This window comes from Balaenoptera musculus, chromosome 1, assembly GCF_009873245.2.
Source record: "Balaenoptera musculus isolate JJ_BM4_2016_0621 chromosome 1, mBalMus1.pri.v3, whole genome shotgun sequence".
Classification (NCBI taxonomy): Eukaryota; Metazoa; Chordata; class Mammalia; order Artiodactyla; family Balaenopteridae; genus Balaenoptera; species Balaenoptera musculus.
Genome location: NC_045785.1, coordinates 34,865,791 through 34,876,351, shown reverse-complemented (window position 1 = coordinate 34,876,351; position 10,561 = coordinate 34,865,791).

The window sequence follows — 10,561 nt, the reverse complement described above, 5'->3', positions numbered from 1 at the left end:
TTTCTCAGTTCTGCTTCAGCCTTAGTCATAGACAGGCCCTGTGCACGTGAGCGTCTGAACTCTGCCTTGTAATGACAGTGGGGCTTGCGGGGAGGGAGTTTCCTGCCCTCCCATCAGGCAGCAGACTTCTGTTTTGTATCTATTCAGGATCCTAGTAATGAGTTTCCTACTTTTCTCTAGTGTCAGGCAGCTTTTGCTTCTACCCCATCTCAGAGGTAGGCAGCCTTGGTTTAGGACTTCTTTCTTTGCTTTTCATTCCTTTTTTATCTCCTAATATTCCAAATGGGATCATTATCTTCGGCTTGTTAGTGCAGGTCTACTGCTTGTGAATGCTCTCCATTTTTGTCTCAAAATGTCTTTTTTTCACCTTCATATCCTACTGTGTATAGAATCCTAAGTTGACAATTATTTTCTTTCAGGTCGCTGAAGATATCATTTTACTACTCTGAAACTATAATTTTACTGTTTTCTGGCATCCATTGTTTCTGTTGAGAAATGAAATAGCTTAAATGTCTCTCCTCTGAAAGTAATTTTTTTTTCCTGGTTCCTTGTAATATATCCTCTTTTGCTTTTTTTTTAAAAAAAATTGTGGTACCATTTTTGATGTGTTTAGATGTGGATTTCTTTTTATTTAACCTCTTTGGGATTCTTGACTCTTTCTTTCGGTGTTTCCCCCTCTCCCCACCCCAGTCATTTCTGACTGAGTCTCAGCCATTATCTCTTCAATTTTCTCATTTTTTCTTTCTTCTGTGACTCTAGATACAGACTGGTTGATTTTCTTACTATATTCTCTATCTCTTAGGTTTTATCCTCTATTTTCCACATTTTTTATTTTCTGTACTTCATTAAAAATGATTTCCTTCAACTATCACTCAGTTAACTAATTTTATTTTATTTATTATTTTTTTAAGTTTTATTTTTTGGCCGCGCTACGCGGCTTGCACAACCTTAGTCCCCCGACCAGGGATGGAACCCAGGCCCTTGGCAGTGAAAGCACTGAGTCCTAACTACTGGACCACTAGGGAATTCCCTAATTTTATCTTCACCTGTGTTTAATCAGCTTCTGAACCTGTCCATTGATTTCTTTGGTGTATTGTATTTTTATGTTCTCGGATTTCCACCTGGTTAATCTTTTAAAATCTGCTGTGTCAATTTAAACAGTCTCTGTTTCCCTTCTTTATTAGTTTGCCAGGGCTGCTACAACAGATTACCATACACTGGGTGGCTTAAACAACAGAAATGTATTTCCCCACCTTCCTGGAGGCTGAAAGTTCAGGATCTAGGTGTCAGAGTTGGTTTCACTCTGAAGCTTCTCTCTTTAGATTGTAGAAGGCTTTTTTCTTCTGGTGCCTTCATGGTCCTTCCTTGTGTGTGTCCATGTCTTAATCTCCTCTTCTTATAAGGACATCAGGTATATTGGATTAAGCCTCACCTCAGTGATCTCATTTAACCTTACCTCTTTAAAGGGTCTATGTCCCAATAAGTCACATTTGGCAGTACTGGGGTTAGGATTTAAATACATGAATTTGGGTTGAAGAGGGTCACAATTCAGCCCATAACACCTTCTAAAACATTCAAGCTTCTCCTTTTATCTAATGAACATAGTAAACATAGTCGCTTTACATTCTGTGTCTGATATTTTTGGTATTTGGGCTTCCTGTGGGTCTTTTTCCATTGTCTGCTGTCTCTGCTGGTCCTTGTTCATGATGACTTATCTCCTTGTAGACCTAGTTATCTTTGAATATATGCTTGATTTGGCACTTGGAAAATATCTGTAGAAATAATTCAAAGCCTAGGATTATATAATTTTCCACAAATAGTATTTTATTTGCTTTAGCTTGGTGCCTGGGGTGGGGGGAGTGGAACCAGCAATTCAGGATCACCTTTATCCAATTTAGGGCTTGAGATTTCTGGGCCCCCACCCGACTCCAAGTCAGGTTACAATCTATGTGAGGGTTGGTTTAATTTACTACCACGGTACAACCATTCAAAGTCCTCCACTCAAATCATGGGGTAGTGTACAAGGGTTCGCACGATTGGTGGGCCCGGACTCCAAATTTTTCCCTCTAGCACAGTACAGCTGCCTCGTCCAGACCAGCAAACATTTAAACTTCCAGATCAGCACTCAGCCTCTCAGTTGTCTCTCTGAGGTTTTCAAACATATCCAGGGGAAAGGTAGCCCTGAAAATCACTTACTTTTCTACATTGTCATCCTCTCCTGGACCTAGCCTAGGAGTCTCAGTATTTTGTTGTATTTTGTTGCTTTTAGAAAGATTTTTAAAAACATTTTGCCTAGTGTGTTTTTTTTTGGTGGAAAGTTTGCTTTATTTCAGATGTCGGCAACCAGAAGTGGGTGGGATGGAGTGGACGCCTGTTCAAAGGCCAACTCCCCCGCTACTGACAATCAGTGGGTAAGAGCTTTTATAGGTGAAGGGAGGGAGCTACATGCAGAAACAGCAGTCAGCTCTGACAGTCATCTTGAAATTGGTCATCAAGACGAATGGTCTGATCAGCGTCATCTTGATTAAGTACAGTTAGCCTTCAGTTCCAGGGTCGGTTTGTTCCCATTTCCCTGAGGCCAGTTCTCGCAATTGTGGCAGCATACGTTATTTGCCTAGTGTTCTTGGCAGTCTTCAGCAGAAGAGTTGGTCCAACGTTACCAGAAGTGGAAGAGTCATCTTGTCAGAGTGCCCTCACATAATTTTAGAATACATTTAAAAATTATTACTCAAGTAGAACATTTTTATTATTTCCTGTTCTGTGAAAGTGATTGTTCATGACAATCAAAATTCACAAAAAAATATTAGATGTTAAAATACCACAGTTGGTTTAAAATTATTATATCATCTCTTTTAAAAAATTTTAAGTTTTAATTTAAATATATACTCCAAAAATTGTATAATGAGCACATGAATCTTGCTTTGTGACATTTTTCCAAAATTGGGAAAGATGATGTACAAATGAAAAAGCCTTTAAATACTGGTTGTTTCCACTAAAGTTTTTGTTCCTTAGGCCATCTAACTTCCCTTTGTACAGAATCTGACAATCACTGTAAGACCCTAAAACTATTGAATAGTTTTCTGTTTCAAGCCTACTCTTCTCTACATCTTTCCTCAGCATCTTTACCATCATGTTTCAATTTTTTATTGTGGTACAATACACATAACAAAATTTACTGTCTAAACCATTTTAAAGTGTACAGTTCAGTGCTATTAAGTATATTCATATTGTTGTGCAAACATTGTTACCACCCATCTCCAGAATTCTTTCCATCTTGCAAAACTGAAATTCTATACCTATTATGCAATAACTCTTCATTACCACTATTCTATTTTCTGTCTGCGATTTTGTCTAAGTACCTCATATAAATGGAATCATACGGAATCTGTCCTCTTGTGATAGTTGGATATAGGATTCTTGGATGAGTTTTTTCTTTTAGCACTTTTAATATCAGCTACTTCCTTCTGTCTCCAAAGTTTCTGAGAAATCTTCTGATAATCTTATTGAGAATCCCTTGTATGTAATGAACTGCTTTTTTCTTGTTGATTTCAAGGTTCTTTGTCCTTTTCTTTTGACAGTTTGTTTTTAGTATGTCTTGGCGTGGGTCTTTTTTAGTTCATCTTGGAGTTTGTTAAGCTTCTTGTATGGTTATATTCACGTATTCCATCAAATTTTGGACATTTTCAGCCATTATTTTTTCAAACATTCTCTTTGTCCCTTTTTCTCTCCTTCTGGAACTCCCACGAGGTATGTGTCAGTCTGCTTGATGGTGCCCCACAAAGTCCCTTAGGCTCTGTCCACCTTTCTTCAAATTTTTTTTTCTGTTCCTCAGACTCAATAATTTCCATTCTCCTATCTTCAAGTTCACTGATTCTTTCTGCTGCCTGCTCAAATCTGCCTTTGAGTCCCTTTAGTGAATACTTTCAGTTATTGTAATTTTCAGCTGCAGAACTTTTTGGTTTCTTTTTAGGTTTTCTATCTTGTTACTGGTATTTGTTTTGTTTATACATTGTTTACTTGACTTTCTCCACATCTTTCTTTAGTTCTATGAGCATCTTCAAACATTTGTTCTAAAATCCTTGTCTAGTAGATCTGCCACCAGGTCATTCTCAGGGATAGTTTCTGTTGGTTTATTTTCTTTCCTTTGGACCATATTTTCCTTTTTCTTTGTATGCCTTATGATTTGTTATTGTTGTTAAAAACTTGACACTGAATCTAATAATGTGGTAACCCTGGAAATTAGGTTGTCTCTCTTCTCCAGAGTCTGCTGTATTGTCTCTTTTGCTCTAGGCTGTCCTCCAGAGTTTGCTGTATTGTCTCTTTTGCTCTAGGCTGTCCCTGGGCCATCAGCTTGAGGTGTAAATTTAAGGTATTTTCAGGTCTCTTCTCAGCCTGTGCATGTGCAGTGACTTTCTAATTTCTCCCATATATGTGATTGCTTTTGATTGTCCTAGTCTTTAATGTCTGGCTCTCAACAGGGGGAAAAGACTAAAATGAAGAGGCGGTAGGCACCAGCCGTTTATATCCCCTGAAGTCACTTCAGCTGGCGGGGAGGGGCTTGCAACAGCAGGGGTAAGTGCAACAACAATGGCTGCTATCTGTGTTTGCACCTCCTTCATCAGAAGCAGCTGATTGATTAGTCAGAACACAGAGCCCCAGTATTTGGGGGACAGGGTCCTTATTGCTCACCCTGGCTGCTGCAAGATATGTGCAAGGTGCTCCAGGAACATGTGCACAACTGCCTGCCATGGGGCTGAGCTGGGTGGGGGATGGGTAGCCTCAGCTGAGCTAAGAGCTGAAATTCCCCAAATAAATCTCAATTTACTATGTCTTCCCTAGATGTTGCAAGCCTTCAATAGACTCCACAGTACCAAAATAGTTACATCAGACCAATATTACCTGTGTACTGGTTGTCGAAGTTAGGGGGACGGATTCCTGGTGCTTCATATGCAGCCATCTTCCCAGAATCCTTACCTCCTTGCTTTTCTGTGATGCTTATGATGTTAGTCTGGGTTCTCGAAGCAGTAGACTCCCAAATAGGATTAAAATGCAAGGATTTTATTAGGGAAACACCTTTCAAAAAATAGGGGAGGGAGCTAGGGGAGCCATCAAGCCTATGTGAAGGAATATTGGGTAGCAGAGTCATAGACTACCATGCAGCCTAAGGGAAGTTCGGCAAGGCCATCATGGGTGTCCTTGAGCCAAAGTTGGCTGTCAGAAGAGTTCCATGTCTTCCAGGTACAGGACTGCTTTAGAATCTCTGCTGAGCCTACTCCTTGGCTTGGGAGCACTTGGAAAGCATGGCCACAAGACAAACGTGGTAGATTTCAGAGCAAAGCATCTTGGATCAATTGTATTATCTGTAGTTAGAGATCTACAAGTCATAATCTCATGGCCACCACAGTTTGTTTACAATTTTCAGAGCTCTTATCTAAGTTGATCCTTAAAATAGTCCTGTAGTAAGTCAACGTTTACTGAGCACTAACAAAATGTAAGGTATTCTCACTTAATCTTCGCAAGAAATTTAGGGAGCAGGTACTATTTCTATCTAAGATTTTAAAAGCTCATCCTCCCCTGCATTTGGATTAGGCAGTTTGATGGTGGGATCCAGGAATCTGTTGATTTTCTTGTGAGTGGTCCATAGACCTTACTTTGAGAAACACTTCAATGTTCAGTACTGAATGTGGTAGCTCCAAATTGAAGCTCTGGGGGTGAAGTTTCATTGGCAGGACTGGAACTCAGGTTTTCTGACTCCAAATCACTTTCCATCCTGGTGTCTCAAATCTATGAAACTTGAATTTTATGCACAGGGTAAATGAGGCATTTGGTTTTACTATAATCATAAAGCTCTTCTTGGTTGGCTCCTTTTCCCTCAATCCCACATAAACATGTCTCATCCTGAAAGACCCTTCCCTCAGATTTATCTCTGGAGTGACCAGAACTCCCATTCTGGTCATTCTAGGGCAGTCGTTTCATCCCAGTGTAATTGACAACCAAATCCCTTTCACTCTCAAGAGCATCCTATTTAGCTAACACATAAATTATATAGTCTAACATAACTAGTTTATCTGCCCTTCCAGCAGCAGCCCTTGCTTCCTTCATCCCACTTCCCAACTTCGACACACTGAGTTTTTACTCTGTACTCTTTTGTTACAGATCCTGGGATATAGCAGAACAAACAAACAAAACAAAAATCTCTGCCCTGAAGACTACTGTCTAGCAAAGACAGAAAATAAGCAATTTTGATTAGCAGATGATTATATACACTATGGAGAACAATCAAGCAGGGGCAGGTGGTCAAAAGATCTGGGCATGGAGGGGGCTGCTATTTTAAACAGAGTGGTCAGGGAAGGCTTTCCTATTCCTTCCCCAAAATAACAGAGGGAGAAAGCCATTTATAATACTAGAGTTCTCTGGGGAAACAGTCTTCCTGTCAAGAGGCAGAAGTGTAAAGGCCTTGAGGTGGGAATGTGCTGGCACATTCAAGGAAAAAGAGGCCTGTGAGGTTGGAAGGGAGTAAACCACGGGGAGAGCAGTGAAAGTGGGAGTGGGACAAATGGGGACACACTGTGAAGCCTCCTGCAGGATGCTGGCTTTTGTTCGTAAGAAAGAATGGAAACCTCTAAGGTTTTGAGCAGAGAAGTGACCCAAAGTCTGACATGGCTTTTAAGAGGACAGACACCCTGGCTGCTATGTTGAGAACTGACTGGAGAGGGGTGGGACAGGAAAAGGAAGGTAGCAGGGAGCTCACCTAGCAGGTACTACAATAATCCAAGTGAGAGATGACAGAGGTCTGGACCCATGTGGATGGAGGTGGTGAGAAGTGGTCAAATTCTGGATATATCAAAGGCAGAATCAACAGGGTTTGCAGACCCATTGGATGTGGAGTGTTCTAAAAAGTGAGAAGTCGGGATAGACTCTGAGGGTTTTGGCTGGGACCTGTAAGGATGAACTGGCTGTTGCTGAGATGGGGAAGGCTATGGGAGTAGCAGCCCTAGTCACCCCTCAACCTGCTGAGTCTGGGGCCACCCCATTTCCACAGGGCTGCTCTCACCCTTAGTCTCCCTGTCACTAAGCCCTGTGGACACCTTTCAGCCTCCACCTTCTTGGACCTTTTGGTTTTGATGCCAACTGAGTCACTTTGTTCTCTAGGATTCTGTGACGTCCCCCTTCCTGGATTCCCCACATCTCTGGGCCTCCACAGATGCTCTGATGTGATTTCCTCCATGACCACAGCTTTCAATAGCCACCTGATGAGCATCAAACGTTCAGCTTCAGCCTACACCTCACTCCTTAGCTCCAAATCTGCTTCCCACATACTCCCTATGGATGCCCCAGACACCTCAAACTCTGTGTATCTGAAACCAAACAGGCTCCTCCCCTTTGTGCATTCTCTACTCCAGCAAGTGGCACTATCTGTAGCACCACTCTGCAATCATGCCCCACTCTTCCCTCTTCCTCATTCCACATTCAACTAGTCACCTCAATCTGTCAACCCCATTTCTGAGAACATCTCAAATTTGATGTTCTTTCCTACTGCCTTATCTATGGTCTCATCTTATCTGGACTTCTATAGCAATGTCCAAATTGGCCACTATTTTGTCCCAGAGTAATCTAAAATGAAAATCATTCTATTTAAAAATCATCCACAGGAATTCCCTGGTGGTCCAGTGGTTAGGACTCCATGCTTTCACTGCTGAGGGCCTGGGTTTGATCCCTGGTCAGGGAACTGAGATCCCTGCAAGTTGCACCTTGCCAAAAAGGTATAAATAAATAAAAATCATCCAGATCCCCTATCACCAGCTTCTCAGCCCAGACAGAAGGGCTGTATAGCTGGCTGCCCCGAACCAGTAAGAAGTACTAAAACATCACTTGGATAGGTGTAAATATTGTGCAAGTTAAGTTGGCTCACTTCTTTGTATCATTTATAGCCTTTAAAACCAGGCAGCCAGACTGATGGGATGTAAGCAGGCCTTGCAATACCTGAGGCACCATTCAGAGCAGGGAGAGGCAGAATTCCTAACAAAAATGCTCCTTCCCCAGCCACAAACCAGCTTACCAGCCTTAGTGTCAGACTAATCCTTCCATTAGCAGAACCTCAGGTCTAAGCCTGTCATGGGCTACACTTGCCTGTTTTATCTCTACCAGATTCCCATTCAATGCCACTACAATTCCCACTAGCTCTCCCCTACTCCTAACCTGACCCAACATTGCTCCCTTCCCAAACCCTCCATTGTGACCTCTGGGTTCAGTCACCGGCTTTTTCTCTGAATGTTCTTACTCTACCTCTAACCAGACTCGCGCCCAGGATGCTACTTCCCTCGGAGCCCTTTCGGTGATTATTTTTTTCTTCTTCAACACCAAGTACTGTGGTGTCTGGTAGTGAGCTAAGTCTATTACACCACTGTCACTTATAAACACAAATTTTCTTGAAGTCCATGCTTTCAAGCTAAGCCCACTATCTAGCAGCATTCCTTCACATTCCTGGGCCTTCTCCACACCCACTTCTACCAACACTTGTGGGAACTGCAACACTCACTGAACACCATGGTCTATTTTTGACCTCTTCACATCTAGTACTGTCTTCCTCCTCCTGTCTTCTACTCACATGATCCTAACCTGAACTGCCACTACCAGTAACTGCCACATGTCTCCAGGTTGAGTATGCCAGGCTAAGGCCACCACCTCATATTCTTCCAGCTCCCTTAAATTAGTACTCTTACTCCATTGGGCCAATTTGGAATACTTGCCAACTCCTGGACAATTCCAATCACCAAAGGTGGCGTTGTACTCTTACTGACTTTGGCTACCCAGGATTCACCCCCGGATCTGGGGATGGGGGAAGTGGATGCTGGGGGACAATAGCACCAACTATAACCTTGCATTCACTTTCACTACCTTTGCTCTTTTCCTGTTAGATTCAGCTGGCCAAGCTCTGGTTAAACCCAACCCTCCACCTGCTGGCAATTCTATTTCCCTGGTATACCTTTTCCCCATTCTCCAAGAAAACTACACCTTTTTCTCTCCTCTAAACTCCAACCTCTCTTCTTCCTTTTCTAAAGCCCACCAAAAAATTTTTTTTTTTTTTTACTGAACCTAATCTTTTTTTATTAAGATTTTCTAAAATTTATTTTGGCTGCACCTGGTCTCAGCTGCAGCATGCGGGATCTAGTTCCCTGAACCAGGGATTGAACCCAGGTCCCCTGCATTGGGAGCACGGAGTCTTACCCACTGGACCACCAGGGAAGTCCCTTACTGAACCTAATTTGAATAGATGGATTGACATCATTTTCAATATTCATGAACACGTAAACGTCCATTTCTCTTTAATGTCTTCCAATGGTCTCGCTTCCTCCCAGAGATTTGGAAAATGTTAGTCCTAAATATATTTCCTTAATACTACTGTAATTATTATACAAAATAAACTTTAGCCATTTACTATTACTAACAAATTATCCATCCTTAACTGCAAGCTCTTTTGGTTTATTACCACTACCACCTATTCCTTAAGTCTTACCTCACTGCCTAGGTCATCTAGTACAAGGTTCAACAGAAACCATAAGCATCCTCACCTAATTTTGAATGGAACGAAAGAAAGACAGCATGCCCTTAGCACTTTCCATGCTCTCTGCTCCAGTCACATGGGTCTCCAAGAACATGAGGTATTCATGACCCTTACAGCTGGAGAACCAAACTCAAGGATTAAGTGTCAAAAGCTAAGGAAGGTCGTCACAGAGCAACTCACTGCTGCTACTGCTGCAAAGCATTGCTTCTACCACCCCTCTTCTAGTAAACAGTACTGACTTCCCCAGAGTCTCATGCTGGTGCATCTGAACGGTAGACCAGGTTCTAAACCTGCAGACTGGCTGCAAGACTGAATGCACGCTCTCAGCTGTCAGAGACTCACAGGCTACCTAATCCTTACACATAGTGAATTCACACATGAAATACTGGGCAACAACACAAGACAAATACACATGAAAAAATGTTGTTTGCAACACTGGCAGCAAGACTGCATCACAAAAAACTTTCTTCCTTGCCACGGTTTTCAAAATCACATTCCAACATTATTGGATTATGTAAGAACTGTTGGCATCATTTCCACAACATATATCCTAATGTATGCAACTATTAAAAAAAACACTACATACCATCAGCAGTGTTCAACATCCAAAGAGTTGGTCCCAAATTCAGAAAAGCATTTCAAAGTGTTGACTGATACTAGCCTAACCCACTTGCCTATTTTTTCCCCACTTTATTCATCAGTCCCCTGAATTAAAACTATCAGTGCAATGCAAATCTGTTCTGTGCTCGAGCCCATTCTGGAGAGGCACACAGCACTGCATGACTCCTGGACATGCCACTCTAGCCTACTCTATAACCCCAAGGCCTCAAAAGCTGGCCAGAATGATCCAGAATTAGTCTCTAGATAGCAGTCATTAACTATTCCACAAAGGAAGCCAAAGGGCATTTAATAAGACATTATAAAAGAACAGCCAGAACAGGCTTAGGTTACAAGGATGCCGAGAACAAAATGAACGTCACTGACCTCTATGTTCTT